This window comes from Panthera uncia, chromosome B1, assembly GCF_023721935.1.
Source record: "Panthera uncia isolate 11264 chromosome B1, Puncia_PCG_1.0, whole genome shotgun sequence".
Classification (NCBI taxonomy): domain Eukaryota; kingdom Metazoa; phylum Chordata; class Mammalia; order Carnivora; family Felidae; genus Panthera; species Panthera uncia.
The window spans coordinates 63,781,117-63,801,179 of record NC_064811.1 but is presented as its reverse complement, the minus strand read 5'-3'; the positions used below and the strand labels follow the sequence as shown (position 1 = coordinate 63,801,179).

General features: G+C 36.4%; 1 long non-coding RNA gene across 2 annotated transcripts in view; it reads right to left on the bottom strand.

The window, feature by feature from the left end:
• Nucleotides 1-20,063, bottom strand: part of LOC125923669 (uncharacterized) — a 69,792-nt gene that overhangs the window by 14,368 nt on the left and 35,361 nt on the right. The window contains exon 4 of one of the 2 annotated variants that reach the window (XR_007458123.1): nt 3,071-3,222. The exons of the other annotated variant lie outside the window; for it this stretch is intronic. This is a non-coding gene — a long non-coding RNA (uncharacterized LOC125923669). The remainder of the gene's footprint in view (nt 1-3,070; nt 3,223-20,063) is intronic. 2 annotated transcript variants of the gene reach the window in all.

The window sequence follows — 20,063 nt, the reverse complement described above, 5'->3', positions numbered from 1 at the left end:
ATTAGAATGATTTACCTTCACTAAATATTTTCCTTGCATCTGACACCCTAAGAAAATATACCAGTTGAGTTCAACTGTCTCCATTAAATCCTTGCCTGCCCATATTCTTTAGATCTTGTCATCACACAAGTGATTTTGTTTTTGGAGGAATTCCATTTGTCCCCATTCTACTGCTTTATATTTTACTTGAAATTCTTCTCAGAAAAGGAAAAATGCCAAGGGATAAATTCTTGGAACATTTTTTTTTGCCAGATGATAAACCTCACACAAGGCTGAGAAGCATATGGGCAGTTTTTTGTTGCCTCTGGAGAATTTACCTGGCCTATCTGCACAAGCCCAGAAGTTAACCTAGATTTAGTCCCTGTAATACTTTATGCTATGGTACTGAAAATCTATTTAGAAGGTATTTAAATATCACTAGAGACAAAGGACAAAAATAAGGGGATGTTGCTAACATCAGAAATACACATGTAAAAAAGAACTTGAAAAACCTTTCTTAAATGCTTGTATTGACTATTTTGTCCCAAATCCTGTGGCATTCACACATGACGCACCCTGTGTTTATATAGGTCATTGGCTGCGATCTTACCTCATATATATATTTTATATATTTATTTCTTTATTTTTAAATTTTTTTAACATTTATTATTGACAGACGGAGAGAGAGCATGAGCATCGAAGGGGCAGAGAGAGGAGGAGACACAGAATCCAAAGCAGGCTCCAGGCTCTGAGCTGTTAGCACAGAGCCCGACGTGGGGATCAAACTCACAAACTGGCGAGATCATGACCTGAGCTAAAGTCAGACACTTAACAGACTGAGCCACCCAGGCACCCCTATATATATTTTTAAGTTTATTTTATTTATTTTGAGAGAGAGAGAGAGAGAGTGTGTGTGTGCACATGGATGAGCAGGGATACAGAGAGAGAATCCCAAGCAGGCTCCACATTCTATGCTGAGCCCAATGCGGGTCTCAATCTCACAATAGTGAGATCACGACCTGAGCCAAAATCAAACGTCAGATGCTTAACCGACTGAGCCACCCAGGCACCCTTAAAATGGAGTCCTAATCGTATTGTTTGGTCCCATGTATAATGTCACTCCAGAACACACACTCCACAACAGAAAATTCAACAAATAACTATTGAATGCCTACTGAGGGCCAGACAATATGTGGATCACTAGGGAAGTGATATAATAAATAAGCTGAGCTTACATTCTACTGGAGAAGAAAATACCTTAAGTGAATAGGTAACAAGTAGGATGCGTATCTTAAATGTGTGAGTGCTGTGTTTGCAAATAGTGAAGATTTAACTGGCTTGAGGGTTTTAGTGAAAAACTGGAAGAAGCAAGAACTTGGAAGGATAAGGACAGAAAGGAAGAAGGAAAGAAGAATGTTGTAGACAGTGAAAAAGCATGCCCTAGAATTAATAGAAATTTAAGCTACCTGGGGGGACCAAGAGATACGAATTACAGCAGAGAGAGAGCCAAGAAGACTGGAAAAAGATGGCACAGGGTGGTTTAGGAAGGATCAGACAGTGTAGGGCCATGTTCACAATTTTTACTGTCTCTTCAGGTTGAAAAGTCTAAAGCGTGGAAGGTCTAATGCAGGAAAACAATATTTACTAGGTTGACATTTTGAGGCATACATTAGAGAGGAGACGATCAAGGAAAGGGTGTATCACAAATAATTCAACATCTCTCCTAAAGTCTCACATCACTGCACTGTCTGGATATTATATTTCTGAGCTTGTTATACCCTCTTGAATTATGGGAGCATTTAGTTTCTACTGCCTCAATTAAAACATACCCCTCAGTTTTAAACAGATGCCATGTGTTTAAAGTTAGAACTAGTCATTCTTGCTTCACACTTGTATTTTTTTTTCTGTTACTTTTAAAGATTCAAAAAGAGTACTACTATTTTGAATAATTTGGCCATGGTACTACCTACCCACCCCCACTCCATCTCTGTGGGACTTGTCACCCCTGTGCCTAGATCTCTGGGGTCTGGCCTCCCCCTGTGTCTCTTGTCATTCTTAGATTCCTTACCCTCACATTAGCTAGAAGTGACCTGTGAATGCTAGGCGACCTGTGACCTGTGGAACCAGTTCCACAATCACAGCATGTCCTGCCCAGAAGATCTAGTGTAATGCACCTTTGGATGTCACTCCTCAACTCTTGAGGCTTCTGCTACACCTTAGACAAAAGACTCCCATTTTAATGTTATGTCATAATTTGTTTAAAAGGGTTTTGGGGAAAGAATAGTGAAGGGGGATAAGATCTCTGGTTTTGTGGATTTTACATTCAAGTGAGGAACTAGAAAATAAACAACGGGACTTCCAGAGATGGTCTCTTAAAGTGACAAATATATAATACATGCCATGTGTGTTATGAAGAAAATAAAGCAGGATGAGATAAAAACTGAGTAGAAAAGGATTTACAGTTGAGGTGGTCAGGGAAGGTTTCTCTGAGGGTGTGAGAATTCCAGATAGAGGGAAGAGCACATTCTCAGGTGCTGAGACAGAAATGAGCTTAGTAAGAGCAAGAAGTTGAATGGAGAAGGGCAGGGGGGTTGAGAGGGAGGGAGAGAGTCTGTGACAGGAGAAGAAGATGAGGCAGCAGAAAGCAGAGTGTGTAAGCAGCCCCCAAAGGCTCCAGAGGGAGAGAAGACGATACTCTCAGATACTCTCACCATGATAGGAAGCAAGCTATTGGAGTTGAGCAGGATAGTGATGCGTTATGCTTTAGACATGGGAAAAAATGACTCTAACTCCTGGGTGGAGAGTAAGTATTAGGAGTCAAAAATGGAAGCAGGGAGATGTGTGTGAAGTACTGAAAGATCTTCTCTTCCTTAAAATTTTGTGTAAGTTCATGCATATGTTTCCCAAAGAACAGCGATTCGTATAGAGGAATTGTATTTCAAGTTGGTATTATTCAAAGCAATACGAGGAGTTAAAAATATCTTGTACTCTAGTTGCCTGTGCGCTTGGGTAACTGGAATAATAAACTGCCTTTGCTCTCTTCTTTGTAGCGAACGAAAGAGCATGACAGCCTTTGTCTTAAGAACTTAACTCAGAGAGGAGGGGCTCTTGTAAGTCGTCTCTTCGAAGCTTCAGTTCAGTTCTCCCACGTGACGTGAATCTCCGATCCGAGTTCTGCAGCGGCGGCTGAACAAAACTGAATTTCTCTGCATAAAACAAATCTTGGAGGCATTCCCCCCTCCCCTGAAATAGAAGGGAAATAAAATGGAGAAAAAAGAAGACAGAGAGAGAAAAGGACTAAGCAACACTGTAGGAGGTTAGAGCATAAATTGAGAAAATGATAGATGTTTGTGTTTTTAAGAATGGAAATGCCTGGTGCTCTGTTTTCAATGGCAGGCATTCCTGCAGTGTAAGCCCCACCGCCTGATAATTTCACTTGTCTGCTAACTCCGTTTTTGTGTTACTTAAGGAAGTTGCTTGAGTTCAGGAAAACTTTCAAGGCAGGATAAAATGATCCTTAAGATTAATATAAAAATGAGCTTCTCTGAAAATGTACAAAAATATTGAGAACTGGCCATTCAAAACTGATGAATGGGTTTAAGGTAATATTATATAGATCTTATATAGTAAGTTGCCCCCACCTATTAACTGTTTTCCTAGAATAATATACATATTATATACACACACACACACACACACACACACACACACAAACGTGTGTACATATATATACATATATATACGTGTGTGTATATATATACACATATATACATATATATACACATATATATAGTAAGAAAGGAGAGTGATCTTAAAGTCAATAAAACTCACATTTATTTCAAACATTGTTCAAGTAGAAATCAAATTGATAAACTCTAAATGATAGAAATAAAAGGGATCAGTTTCTCCAGATTTCCCCTAAAATATTACATCATGTGCCAATGAACCTTGAGTTCTTAGGAAGAAATTATTAGATTCCCTACATGCGATAGGAATAGCATTTACATCTCTCATATTTTTTACTTTATGTAGCTATACACACACACACACACACACACACACACACACACTCCTTCTAAGAAACATATTTGTGTTAGAAAATGCTATAAATGACCCAAACTATGAAATTTTGTGTACAGCTTCACAATCCTAATGATATCCGGATTATTGACATAAGCATTTTGACATCTGAAAATAATGATTTCTTAGCACGTTCAAAGAAAACCAGACAAATCACTTAACACTCATAACTTGCATTTATATATCCTTTTATAATTTTCCAAAGTACTTCCACATGTATTTTTCATTGTTTTTATTTAATAAATATGTATTGGCTACATACTATGTATACAGTGCAAATTTGGTGAAAACCTACGCAAATTGAGTGTGAAATTGTGGTATAAGGGTACGGGTGGAAAAAAATGGCCTTCCCATGATGCTCAGTAAAAAAAGTCTTGCAGCATGAATCCTGAGTGGCCCATTTAAAAATAAACCCTGATCACATAAAATGAGATTTAATGCTAAATGAGGCCTGCTTTATATGGGAAACCCTAGATAAACTCTGTACCGCTGAGAGTATCTCATTTTGCTGCCACACAATTTTCCGTGTATATTAACAGCCTTCCTGAGGAAGCAAAATACTTTTAAATCATTTAACGTACTTTAAAACATTACTTTGGTCTAACTCACAGATAAGTTAAGCCACATAAAAATTTAATATCCCCTAAGGGTAAACAAAACAAAACAAAATACCATAAAAATGATGAGGTTAAGAAGGTTGACATGATTCCTAGGAAAAATGAAGGTTTCTGTAGGAAATTGTTTTCAGGGCCAGCTGAAGGACATTATGATAGAGATCATTGCTTTAACATAATTTCAGAGGCAGTTAATGTTGAACAAGAAGGGAAAGAAAACCCAAGACAGTAAAAGGATAATTAATTCAGTCTTGGTTTTAATTTCCAAGGATCATATGGTGAAGTGACCCTTCACCATGGAAAACTGAACTCGATTTATAGTTTGCGTTTTTATCTTGTGATGATTAACTCTTCCAGGTATTTATTCTACTTTGACATCGATGTTTCCCCTCCATTTTACCAATTGACCTACACAAATCAGGTGAAGAACAATGCTGCAGAGGATGAAGCCAGGTACCACAATCCTTCAGCACCCTAATTTTCCCATAGCTCCTGGAGAATGGCGGCATGATGTGTCTGGGGTGGAGTCCTGGGGGTAGGAAAGGTTAGTTGTGCTTAGTAGCCAGGAATGTGAAGACCCCCAGTTTAACACAAACCATGCCTAAATTCAGGGAGTTGGTTCTGTTGCCAAAAACTGACCAAGGAGGTCAGAAGCCAACGCAGCCATTTTACAAGCGATTAAAAGCAAAGGTAAGAGCAAAGTCAGGCAGAGAGGAAACCGCCTTGGATTCACATATTTAGCTGATTTAATGAATACTGGTGATGCCTACCTACTGCCAGTCTGTGTACAGGGCGATGGGATATTGCAGTGAGAAAGACAAACTGGTCTCGGCAATCTTACTGGCAACTGAGGACAGACATTGAACAAGACAATTCCAGGTCATGAGTTCTGTAAAGGGTTTGTAGTGTTTCCTTCCTTCCCTCTTTGCTTTAGTCCTCCTCACTTAGCAACATAAATATAACAGAACAGCGGGGTGCCTGGCACATACTAGGCTCTCAATGAATATTTGTTAATGAGCTAGAAATTGATTATTCAGACTTCCAGTTCCTCCATGACTGAGTATTCCCAGTTCCTCCCATGTCCTCCCTATTGCAATCCAAAATTCCTGCACATAACACAACAAAAACATAGGAAGCCGTGAAAGGTGGAAAGAAGAAGGCAGAGGCCATAGAACTCGAGGAATAACACGCAGGTCCCTGGGTTTTCTTACTGCATTACCCTGGAAAGGCTTCCCCAACAACCTCCAGCTGGGAATCCCCAATAGGCCATAGAAAACCCCAAAGAAAGCCTCTTTCAACCAGCTAAAGGATATGGGAAAGGGGGCCTACCAACGGAAAGCTTTTCTGGCAATACTTGGTCAAATCCAACCAAATAACAACAGAAACAGGCCACACTCACCCAACCCTGGTGTTTACACGGGAGCCAAGTGGGAAGTTGCTGTTCCAAGCCCCCGTGCCTCCATCATTCAACCCCTTCCCACTCCATGGAAGCAGCCAGTGAGCTCTGATTCTCCTGCTGGATTCCATCTTCCATCCAGTGGAAATAAGAGGCAGTGACTTGAGGAGCCACCCTCAACTAGCAGCCACGAGGCTTAACTACAGGTTGCAAGGCTGAACTAGTGACCACCATGCCTCACCTCCACCCCCTGAGAGCAACAGCAAGTTCAGTTGAACCTCCACACCCAGAAATTCCGTTTTTGGAATTGCTGCAACATTCATATTGTTTGGCTACTTTTATCATGTTTATAAATTGACAGATGTGCCATTTCCTCTCTTTTTTTTTTAATTGTAGCCCAAGAGTTAAGCTTTCCTCTACAAAAGAGTATAATTAATGTGTGTGTGTGTGTGTGTGTGTGAACATTCTTTTGAACTAGTATAACTTGTTCATTTCCATTCAACACTAAAAGGCCTCAAGGCCACTGCTATAACGAGATTCACATTTTGGAGCCAACAATAGTATAGCAATGCATTTCGTGCTGTCGTTCCATAATTTGCCTAATCAAATAAAATGAGATCAAGCATTACATTGGAAGGATCCAACCTCCCCATTCATAGAAAGCTATATTTAGCTAATCACATAAGAAATTACTCTTTTGCCAGGGTTTTGTTTAAATTTTTAAGCTAGTTACAAAACAGAATTTAATTTCTATTCCTCTTCTAAACTCTAGTGAGACTATTTCTCCTACTAAGAAAAGCCAAAATAATGAAAACAATGTATGGAGCTTGATTAATTAGTTAAATCAATAGGTGTTTACTGATTACTGGCAACATGCTAAGGCACTTTGTTGGTCACTGATTCACAGCAGTGAAAAAGATAGAAACATGATTCTTGAATGTTACGAGGCTTCTTATCTCTAATTCTAATAGTTTTTTTTATTGCTGATATAACAAATTACCATAACTCTGATGTCTTAAAACAACACAAATTTACTATCTTCCAGTTCTGTAGATCAGAAGTCCGACAGCATTTTTTATGGAGCCAAAAGGGAGAATCTCTTTCTTTAAGGTTATAGGATTAAGGTGTCTGGGTTTCTGTTTGGGACAACCCCATCCACTGGCTCGTGGCTTCCTTCCTCCTCCTTCAACGCCAACCACGGCAAGTCAGACTTCCTCACTTTGCATGTCTCAGACCTAGTCTTTTGCCTTTCTCTTCCACTTTTAAGGAATGATTAGATTGGGTAGAAAACCCAGGATAATCTCATTTCAGGGACCTTCATCTTAATCACATCTGAAAAGTTCCTTTTGACATGTAAAGTAACATAATCACATGATCTGGACATCTTTGGGTGAGGGGAGTATTATTCTATCACACTAACATAGAGAATGAATTTAAGAATTTGGCCTGTGAAAATATTTCCTTGAAATAAATTTATTTCAAGTAACAATTTAAATTCATATCATATGCTTTGAGAATGAAACTGAATTAAAAATTACTCAGATCTGCATAATGGCATTTGAAAATTTATGTTTGTTTTAATTTCAGATCAATCCAATTTATTGAAACTGAGGTGGGAAAATTCTGGTTTTCCTCATGCCAACCAACACCTCTTTACTAGTAATTTTGAAAGGCTCAACAGTATTATTCTTTGTCTATAGCCATTGGCCACACATCCACCATAGCAAGTCCCTAATTCTGAATTATTGCTTTCAATTTTCCTGTTACAAAGCTAAAGAACACTGCGAGAGGATATTGAGTCAATCACCAATTGGCACCATTAAAAAAAAGAATGTGTGTGTGTGTGTGTGTGAGTATGTGTGTGTAGTCTTCTAGTGTCATATATTGTTCTACTGTTATTGAGAATAAATAACTCTTCTGGAAGACAATTAGTATGTGCATTCTCTAGAATCAAATAAATTTGCTTTATGTTTTCTAAAAAAAGAAAAAAATTAAAGACAAAATTATAACCATATGATTAAATATTGTAACAAATCAATAATAATAAAGGATTGGAACCCATCTAAATAACAATAATAGGGCAGCGATAAATTAAATTCTGGTACATATGATATATTGAAGAATACTCGATCACATGGGAAATGTGTAGTATATATATGCGTATATAAGTATATATATATATATATATATACACATATATATACTTATTTAAAAATACTAGGTTATAATATGTAGCTATACTATGATTTCATTATAAAAACTATTAAAATCACATAATAAATGCACATGAAGATTTAGATACATAAATTTAAATATAGCAGTTGATGTACAGAAAAGAGTGATGCTACTGAATTTTATTTTTAAGAAATTATAATTTTACTCAAAAGCAGATATATTTCCATTTTAAAATGCCATTTGGATTGGAATCTCTGATGCAGCTATTTATAAATATCCATAATAAAAGGAAAGAATGAAATTAAAAGTTAATAGTGTGAGATACAAAGACTACAATAGTGAGATGAAGAGGAAATTAAGTGAGTTAAGGTAAAAACTAGAAAGAAACTAAAATTTGAATAGCTAGATCAACAAAAAACAATATTATCAGAATAGATTCTGCAGAATCTTTATTTAGTCACATTGAAAACACAGAGAATCTTTTTAAATTAAGAAAAAAGAGACAAAAGATAAAACCATGATGATGAACTTGAAAGACCTTACACTCTACTGTTTCCGATTCTGTGTCTCCCTCTCTCTCTGCTCCTCCCCCGTTCATGCTCTGTCTCTCTCTGTCCCAAAAATAAAAAACGTTGAAAAAAAAATTAAAAAAAAAAAAAAAAAAAAAAAGAAAGACCTTACACTCTAAATCACTTACCTCGCTTAATCTGCTAACTTATGTCGCAAGAAAATTTTCCACAATCTAATGACCAAATAGGCTTTTATTCAGCGATTCATGAATCAGGCAGCATCCAATCAACAGGTAGAAAGGAACTCCAAAGAGGTGCATGAAGAGAAAGACTTTTATAGAGCAGCATGAGCAGAAACAAAGAAATTACACTGGTTGTTTGCTGAATGGTTAAAACACACTTCTTTTACCTAGAGCAAAGGGCAGTCACAGAACCTGGTCAGGTAGCCTGTGTTGAGATTTTACATACGGGAGAATAAGAATGTGTAAATTATTTATTGAATTTGGTGTTTAGAATCACTTATGTTGAAAAAAAATTTTTAAGTCATTTCAAAAGTAGACATTTATAGAGCTAAAAGTAAATTATTTATTTCCAAATAACTGAGGAAGACAAAAATAAAGCTAAACAAAACAAAGTTGTTTATACGAAGATCATAAAAAGGAGCAATAAAATAACCATAAAATAAAGACAAACTATGGAAACTAAAGTTCCAGAATGACAGAAGACCCAGTACATAATTTACAATCACAAATTAAAATGACTTAAATTCTTTCTTAAAATTCAGTGGTTTCCATTTTATCATAGAAAGATTAAAATAGAACGGAAAGTAAAAGTAAGTCTAATTCAATGACACAAAAATATAATAAATAAAATAAGTATAGCAAAGCATAAATCAAAATAAAATTTAACATATCAAATACAAATAATATAAAAGATGAGCAGTGGGGCACATGTGTGGCTCAGTCGGTTGGGTGACCGACTTTGGCTCAGATCATGATCTCACAGCGGGTGAGTTCGAGCCCCACGTCAGGCTCTGTGCTGACAGCTGGGAGCCTGCAGCCTGGAGCCTGCTTCGGATTCTGTGTCTCCTTCTTTCCGTCCCTCTCCTGCTCACACACTGTCTCTGTCTTTCTCAAAAATAACCTTAAAAAAACTTAAAAAAAAAAAAAGATGAGCAATTAATGAAAGATAAAATACAGAAATCAAAAATTCAAAATATCTGAAGACCAAACATATATGTTACAATGACTGTTTGACTTCTTAAAAAATTCAGTGGCTCATATTGAGTGAAAGAAGACACAAAATAATCATTCCTTTTATATTATGTCCAAGGATAGGCAAAACTAAACTACAGTGAGAGAAATCAGCAATTGGCTAGATAGGCAGTGTGCAGAGTATTGGGTTTACTGGAAAAGAGAATGAAGGAATGTGTTGGGTATGAATACAATGCTGTATAACTGGTCACTCTTGAAGGGTGGTCCAGACCAGCAATGTAAGTACTACCTGGGAAATTGATGAACATGCATATTCTTGGGTCCCACACCAGACCTACTGAAATAGAAACAGGAATTCAGAAGGAGGGACCCAGGAATCTGTATTTAATAAACCCTCTCACAGATTTTAAATGTATGCAAACCTTTGAGAATCAGTACTTTGTTTTGGGTGATAGTTACATAGATGTAAGAAACTATCAACAGAACTAAGTGTTTAGAAAACTTTTTACGTAAATTATAATTTTTTTTAAAAAGTCAAATATAAAGATTCACTGTTCAAAAAAAAAAAAGGCTTACATTTTGGAATAAATATAAAAATACCATAAAAATAAAACCCACTAAACAATGTAAATGTCAGAAGAACATAAACTAATTATCAGCAAATAAAGTTTAACAAGGAAAACACACGTGAAAATAGAGGAGTAGGTTGTGGGGGGCGGGGGAGGAGGCACCTAAAATTAAAGAAATGTGATGTCCCATGACTGTCTTAGATATACAAACTGGAAGAAAAATTAAATGGCTTATTTCAAAAACATCTTTTGATTCCTATGTGATATGAGATTAATATATAAAAAGGAAAATGTAAGTCAGTTTTATTTAATTAATTGGACAGAATTTTGTATAATTTTTAATGCTCTTTAAAACATTTAGAGCATGAGATATCAAAGATATTTTAGGACACAGATTTCTTCAACATCCTGCTCAGAGATTTGGCTTAAAAACAAAGTTTATTTCTATGGAATAGGGAAATTCTCTATATTCAGAAAATTTAACCAGTCAATTACTGGGCAAGTACTAACAGCTGTGTTCCATTATAGACAAAATATGAATTCTAAGGTAATCAATCTATCATACTTAATATGTATTTGTATAAATCCCTGATGCCTTTTACAAGATAAATGTAGTTGCTCAGAGTAGTGTATTGAAGCATTTAAGGAGCAGTATGTCAGTGTTTTAAAGTAGGAGTTAGTGTTGTATCATTCTAGGAGAAAATTTTAAAGTCCTTTGATGTCTTTGTGGGCAATTTTTAAAAAAGTTCAAATGCTTGATAAATTTCTATACATTTACCCCATGATACCATTGTGAACTTTTTAAATGGTTAAATTTAATACACAGGAAAAAATATATATTTCCGAATGGAGAAACAACGCAATTTGGTGATTTTCACAAAACTCATTTATTCTAAACGTAGGACATCATAAGGACAGTGAGAATCCAGCATTGTTTGGGGATGGTTCTCTAAATTAAACAGGAGAAACAGGAAAATGTTTAATGAAGGATCTCCTGTTATAAAGGCAAGTTGTAGAACAGAGTTTTTTATATTAACTTTGGACAGTGACACAGGAAATATCCACCAGGATGTGCAACTGTCATCTCACACTCAACAACTACCACAGCAACGGCACGAATAATCTCTCATCTTGGCCTCTGCATAGCTTGGCATTTCCTATGTCTGTCAACTCATCAACTAATCATGACATCTAGAAATCATAACCAATTTCCTCCTTTCTTTATCCTCCTATTTCTTACTAGCTATCATTAGTTTTCCCTTTCTCGTCTTAAATATTCCTGTTCCAGTTAATCTAATCTTAGGTTGCACTGTCCAATAGAACTCTGTGAGATAATGGAAATCTTCTGTAAATCTACACTGTACAGTAGAGTAGCCACTAGCCATATGTGAGCATTTGAAATATAGCTAGAAAGACTGAGAAACTAAATTTTCAATTTGACTTGCTTCATCCATACATGCATTTGGTCATTTAAAAATATCTTTTGGGGGGGTGCCTGGGTGGCTCAGTCAGTTAAGCATCCAAATCTCTATTTTGGCTCAGGTCATGATCTCATGGTCATGAGATCAAGCCCTCCTTTGTGGAGCTCTGCACTGGGCATGGAGCCTGTTTAAGATTCCCTCTCTCCCTCTCCCCCTGCCCCACCCCTGCCTCAAAAAAATCTTTCAGAGGACATCTACTATGTACGCAAGCATAGTTAAGCTTCTAATTCCAAAAGGGTCCAGTGGCAGAGAAAAGAAAGTGATAGATATTTGTGCATAGGGGGTTATAGGAGAGTGGACAAATACCGACTAGGTGCTCAGAAAAAACTTCTTGGGGAAGGTGGTGCTTTAAATGAGACTCAGTAGGTAAAGAGTACAGATGAAGGAGGAGCAGAGAGACATATATAGTATTAATGAAGCAAAAGAGAACATGGTCCACTTGGCGGGAAATTATAAAAGTTTAGCATGGCTGAAATCTGTAATTTGAAGTGAGGAAAATGTCATGAGATGAACTTAGAAAAGTTACTCAAAGACTCCAATGTCATGTCTAACCATTCCCTGCCCCCTATTTTAAAGTGCTTAGAAGATAATTGTTTGGTAATGGACTAATCAGGACTATTTTGTTAGTTAGAATTTATTTTTAAGCAAAAGAGAGATATAATCAGATGTGGAGTTTGACAAGTTATGCAGGAGAATGGATCAGAGTGTGCAAAGTTTGTGGGGCTGTCAGTGGGAGATTGTTGCCATGGTCTTAGCCTGTAATGACAGAAGAGAAACAAAGTAAAATGTATTGGAAAAAAATTATTATGGGGTTAGAATCAGCAAGATTTGTGACTGATTACCTGTATGGGGTGAAGGAGTTGGGGAATCAAGACATCCCACAGGTTTCTGACTCTGGCCCCTTTGACTTACAAGAGTCATTAGTGTGGAAAGGTTTGACTTGGACCAAAAATTATTTCTAAGATAACTCACTCAAGTGGCTCTTGACAGAAGACCTAGTTAACAGACATATGAACCTCTTGACAGAGTTCCATGAGTAGTGTCCCTATGACTTAGAAGGTTTCACCCCAGAGCAAGTGTGAGAGGAGAGATGAGAGAGAGAGAGAGAGACACAGAGAGAGAGAGAGGACACAATGCCTTCTAATGACCTAGTTTTGGAAGCTGTGTACCATAGTTTCTGCCTTATCCTATTCGTTAGAATGGAGTCATTAAGTCCAGCTCATAGTCAATGGGAGGGAATTAGGCTCCACCTTTTGAAGGGGAGAGTGTCAAAAAATTTGTGGACATATTTTAAAATTACTGCGCTAATATAGGGGACAAACAAGCTTATTTATTCCAGCAGGAGGCTTCACTCTAATTATTGTGGGGGAACAATGAACTTAGTTCTGGTTCCACCCACTTGCCTTTGTGAAATATATAAATGGCAATTTTCAATAGACTGTCAGGGAATTACCTGTAGCAGGAATATATGGATGGAAGTAGAGCCCAAAAGTGATTGTAAAAACTGATAGTCAAATTGTGTGAGAGAACCAAGAAAGAGTGACGTGTTAATGAATCATAATATTTGGAAAAGGAAGAAGTGGATATAATACAAAATGACTTTAGGTTATAAGTTACTCCTGGAGAGGAAGAAACAGGGAAAGGATGGGGATTTTTAGGCATCCCTTATGTTTTATTTATTTATTAATATAGTTAAAAATATGGCAAAATGTCTGTATTCATTTAATCCAAATGATAAGTAATGAGTGTCTGTTATATTTATTATGTGAATTTTTATATTTGAGACACTTGTGTACTTGAAATACTTACAATGTTAATAAAATTCCAAAAATGGATTAACTTTTGAAAGTCCTGAGGAAAGTTAAGTAGGGCAAGGACTGAAAAATATCCATTGGATTTGGTAATCAAGTGGTCACTAGGGACCTTGATAAAAATAATTTCAGTGAACTAGTGGTTGTAAAAGCCAGATTTCAGTGGGATAAGAAGTTAATGGGGAGGTTGGCTGGAAAGGTCAGATATTGGACTTCGTAGATCAAAAGAGATTATATTTTTCTTACTGCTTCCTTCTAAAACAAGGTGACTTCAATTTATTTATTGACCAAGGTGTGGGGAAGCCAGTAGAGAAGGAAGTCATGCGATACCAGACCCGAGTCCCCAAAGAGCAGAATAAGATCCAGAATGCACATAGAAGCCTTGTCATGAATGGGACGTGGGCCTTTCTTTGTCTTTTTATGTGGTGGGGAAAAAAAGGTGAGAAGGTGAACATAGAGCTTCTAGAAATAGCAGGAAATTGAGGGAGTCACTGAGATAAGAAGGATAAGAATGGGTAGGGCTTATAAGCATCATAGAAGTCTGGATATCTGTTTTAGGAATCAAAAACCTATCACAAAACACAGTGCCTGGAACTACCTGCCTGAGCTATACAGGCTGGTTTCTAAGAAGCAGATGGTGAAATGGAGTTTTGGGTGCAAATGTTTATTGGGGACCAATGCTTATGAAAAAGTGGAAATCATCTAATGCTTTTTTTGTGGACCACAGGGTGAATAGCCATGGAGCATTCATATTGTTAAAATAAATGTATCAATATGGAGAAATCCCAAGAATAGACCATTGAGTGAAAAAAGTAACTTACCTAAAGGTATCTGTCATATGGTAAAATTTGTATAAATTTTTAAAGCAAACAAACCAATAGTATATGTTATGTTATGGATAAATGTAGACAGAATAAAAGTACAAAAACCCCTAGGGGAATGATACACATCAGTGTAGGTACCTCTGGTCGGCACGAAATGGAAAGGAGTGGGAGGTTCTGTGAGGTAGTTATGTCAAGCCTCATTCTTGACACATAATAAACACAATAAATAAGTAAATAAATAAATAATACAATAACACAATAAATAAATACAATAGATGTTAACTAATATAATAATAAAACATATTAACATATGTTTATTCTCACTGGTATATATACAAGTATCTATTATAGTATTTTATTTTATTGTTATTATGTTTAAAAGCATTCGTACTTGATGATTTTAAGGAACCAGACACCATCAGGGACCCTTTCCTAATTATACAAGGCCAATAATAGTACTAATTTCCAACATGATATGTGACTTTCATCTCAACTTTCTGAGGGCCAAACCTCTATGAATTAATTGGTGATGAAATGAAATAGTCAAGTCAGTGGCATACTGTTTGACTGAATACACACACGCTCATATGCATGAACATCCTCTTCATGTAACATAAGCACCGATAACCTCATTAAAGGCTAAGGCCAAGTGCATCTGTCTTTCCTCTTTATCTGATGAATTCTTCAAGGGTAGGACAGTGTCCCTTTACGCTCTGCCAGCCGTCCCTGGCATATTGTGAGCACTCAATAAATAATAATTACTTCAATCCCTTAATAAACAATCATGCATTTCCTCAATAAATAATACTTAATGATAATGAAATGACTGAAAAGAATGGCAAAACTTGAAAAAAGTTCTAAATGAGATATACCTGTTTGAACCTAATTAAATATAATTTTATGAAAAGTGTACTTAGAACTTAACCCTGTAGATTTCATATTGGTATTCTATGCCTTAGATTTTAGGACACTATTGTTCTTTTAGTTCATATTATCACTAATGTCTCGGCTATATTCACATTTATATAAACCTGTTATGCATGTGTGTGTGCATATATGTATATGTGCATATCCCTCTATAAGTGTGTGTGCATATATGTATACGTATATATATTTGTGTATGCACAAATACGTTTTTTCCATCTCAGTCTATATATCACTGATTCTCAGCAAGACTGTGAGGCATTACAGTTCTCTTTGTGGGTGTGTATGTGGGAAGAATATTCTCCATTTTGCAACACCATTGATACTATGTGGCCTCACTGTGCCCCCAACCTTTTACGCCCTGTGTCCTCAACTATCACAGGTGTTAGCTAATATTATCACTATCATCTTACTATTTAGCTAATCTCATAAACTAATTTGTAATGAGGTATTACTATGTCAATGAATTGTTTTCTTACTTTAATAAGGACTGTTGGTACTTTCCTCTGAAAAAGTGATTGACAGTACGAATTCGAGACATACATACCGTCCAGACATGCTGTGTTGGAAATGCAGTTCCACAAGGATCCTTTGGTAGTACTCAGATTATGACATATGTAATATTCTTGCTACACAATTCAGATGAAAGATAAATTCACCCTGACATTTGTTCTCAGATATCTAGCTTTTTCATCAAACAAATAAAACTATAGAGAATATTGATTTTATTTTACTTTACTTTTAGGTTGTACAGCATAGTCTTACTAAAATTTAAACTGACGCTGGTTGGCTCAGTTGGTTAAGTGTCTGATTCTTGGTTTAGGCTCAGGTCATGATCTCATGGTTCATGAGTTCAAGTCCGCATCAGGCTCTGAGCTGACAGCACAGAGCCTGCCTTGGATTCTCTCTCTCCCTCTCTCTCTGCCCCTCTTCTGCTCTCTCTGTCTCTCAAACTAAACTAAAAAGTTAAAAAAAAATTAAACTAACTTTCAGAAATGCATTTAGTAAATAGAGTAGCAAAATCATGTGACATGCTGTAAACCAATCTAAGTTGATATGACCACAGTTATCTACCAACTTTCCATTTTGATTTTCACTTGGACATCTTCTTGGAGACTCATCCATTTCCTCCTTTCCCTTCTATAACTACAACTGAAATTAAATACTGTTCATCTCATTCAGAATCCAGGATGTGCCTCTCAAAAAAATGAATGACTGCCCTTTCTGAGTTGGTTCCATAGAGTAACTTTAAAGAGTGAACACCACACTTGAAGAACTATGTAATTCAGACAATGCTTTTATTGATGACAACAATTTTGCTTAAGTGTGAATGCTTTTTTAAAAGAGGATAATATGAGAAATAGATGTAATAAAAGGAATGAGCCCTTTAGATGACAATGGGGTGATAATAAGCTTGTGATGCTGTGCTTATGACTTATTTTGTTATTTTAGTCTAATGGCCTGAAAGGTCCTTTAAAAATCATCTAGGTGGATATATATTACATGAAGATAATAGTGTAGATGGTTGTTTCCATTTGACTTTAAAATAAACTTCAAAGTCAGGAACTTTTTGTATTATGTTGAATTGTTCAATTATGTACTTTTGAAAGGCATGGTTTTCATATGCAAAATATCTTCCCAACATGTGCATGCTTTAAAAGAATTCTTTTACTCGAAATGTAAAAACACAAATATAAATACCTCAATTCAACCAGTGAACTTGGTTGATGAATCCTCTAATGGAATAGCGTGTCAACTCTGCCCCTTTTAAACTCACCTTTGTCTCTAATGCCTGAGCTATCACTGAAGATTAAAGATGGGATTCAAAGAGAGCTATTCTTCATATTTTACCTGCTCATTAAATGCCAAGATAGTTTTTTACTCAATTATACATCTGCCAATGAAAATGGTGAGCAAAGACAACACCAAGGCCATGTTTTCCTTTCCATCATTGTCCCCTAGTGAATTACAAGGTTGTGAGCTCTCTTAAAACAATTTATATTGACCCAGGCTTCATAAATCTGGTACAGGAGACTGAGTTGCTGAGCTATATGTTGTGGTCATGTCTTTCTGCCAACAACATTAATCACTTGCTCAAGAAGAAGTAGCTGTTCAAGAGTGTTCTGTCTCAGGCTCTTGTCAGAAAGGACGTCTCAGCAGAAGGCTTTAATGTTGCCCTTTCCCCTTTGGCTTTCTATACTCCTCTCTATAGGTAGGTTTTCAGGCTCTAACCTACCATGTACTCTTTATTAGGTAACGTCAAAATGAACAAAAATGTACAAAGAATCATATGCTCGTGAGAAGAATATTATATTTGTTAGCCACAATTTCTAAAGATGGAGATAAAATTAAAAAGACACTAGATACATTTGCATATGAAAAAAGTAATCTTCCATGTTTAGAATCACTTGAAGTTGGAGATGTATTTGAGATGAAATGATTTTTATTTGTTCCCTTGCGATGAACTGCTTCTAACTCATTTTTTAAAACAAATAATTTTCTCCTTAAGGAACTACTAAACTTAACCAGAAACCAGCCAGCACATCTGTCTCTGAAATGTTCCAGGGGAAGACATTAACAGGACTCTGGTAGGTTATGCATCTGGCCACCAACATTTTATTTGGAAAAAGAAAGAGGGCTATGACTAATATACAGGAAATTATGTTATTTGACACCTTATTATATTAGAGAAAAAAAACAAAACAAAATATTAGGCTAGTATGAATGAAATGAAATAAATGAGATTGTTTTAGGTATTATATACAATAATTACTCCATTTCTTCCCATTGCCTTAGTGAATCAACAGAAGCATTACTATAATATTTTTACTGAAAGTAAATAAATAATATGCCCTTTTAAAATCTCAATTTTCGGGGCGCCTGGGTGGCTCAGCTGGTTAAGTGTCTGACTTCGGCTCAAGTCATAATCTTGTGGTTTGTGAGTTCAAGCCCAGCGTCAGGCTGTGTGCTGACAGCTCAGAGCCTGGACCCTGTTTCAGGTTCTGTGACTGCCCCTCTCTCTGTCCCTCCCATGCTCATGCTCTCTCAATAATAAATAAATGTTAAAAAATACTTTAAATACAAAAATAATAAAATCTGAATTTTCATGTGTCTTCCTATAACTACTATTAAGTAACTCTTATAGGAGACTTTTGTTCTATGCGCAGAGCAGTTTGTAATCAACCAGTTGATTATTTTAAAACGGAAGATATACTTCGTTGAACACTATTCTCCCTGACACTACTGATGAGTGCCTAGAGCATTTCTTTCTTTCTTTTCGTTATTCTCCTGCTTTTTTAAAACTTCCATGAAGCATAGAGTATGTAGGGGATGCTTAGTTTTAGTTCTCAAAACAAATACGTTAACATTTGATTACAGAGAGACAAATAGAAGAGTGCTCAGAATTACTTTTTTTCTAGCCAGTGTAGAGCATGTGCTACGCTTTTAGAAAATGTGGTTCTCCCCTCTTGCACTGTTGGTGGGAATGCAAACTGGTGCAGCCACTCTGGAAAGCAGTGTGGAGGTTCCTCAGAAAATTAAAAATAGACCTACCCTATGACCCAGCAGTAGCACTGCTAGGAATTTACCCAAGGGATACAGGAGTACTGATGCATAGGGGCACTTGTACCCCAATGTTTATAGCAGCACTCTCAACAATAGCCAAATTATGGAAAGAGCCTAAATGTCCATCAACTGATGAATGGATAAAGAAATTGTGGTTTATATACACAATGGAGTACTATGGTGCAAATGAGAAAGAATGAAATATGGCCTTTTGTAGCAACGTGGATGGAACTGGAGAGTGTGATGCTAAGTGAAATAAGCCATACAGAGAAAGACAGATACCATATGGTTTCACTCTTATGTGGATCCTGAGAAACTTAACAGAAACCCATGGGGGAGGGTGGGTGATGGGTATTGAGGAGGGCACCTTTTGGGATGAGCACTGGGTGTTGTATGGAAACCAATTTGACAATAAATTTCATATATTGAAAAAAAAAAAGAAAATGTGGTTCTCATCCTTCGTTCCTTCGTTTGTGATAATTTTAGAAAACCACTTAAATAAGAGTTTAATTGTATACAATTTATCAGGCTGATCTCTTTCATATTGCTGGCAGTTTTAATTACTGTTGATAATATTGATTCGCCAGTTATAGTGAGTCTGGAAATAGAAAGGTCAATTGAATCGACTTGTTAAAAAGTATAAAATGGTAATAATTATCCCCAGCCCCATATGCGAAGTTGCCAGGTAGTGGCAACTTGTACAGCCATCGATCGGTTCCCTCAGCATTATCTGTATGATAAAGACCATTTTTAATGCTACAGTCTCATGATGGATATAGAACCAGATTGCTGAAGATTTTTCCCTACTTATTAAGTCATCTTATACCATCTGTACCTGGACTACATTTTGCTTACAACAAAAATAAATGAGTCTATGGGTAATGAAGACATTTAAAGGAATGCTGGATAATACAATTCAAAGC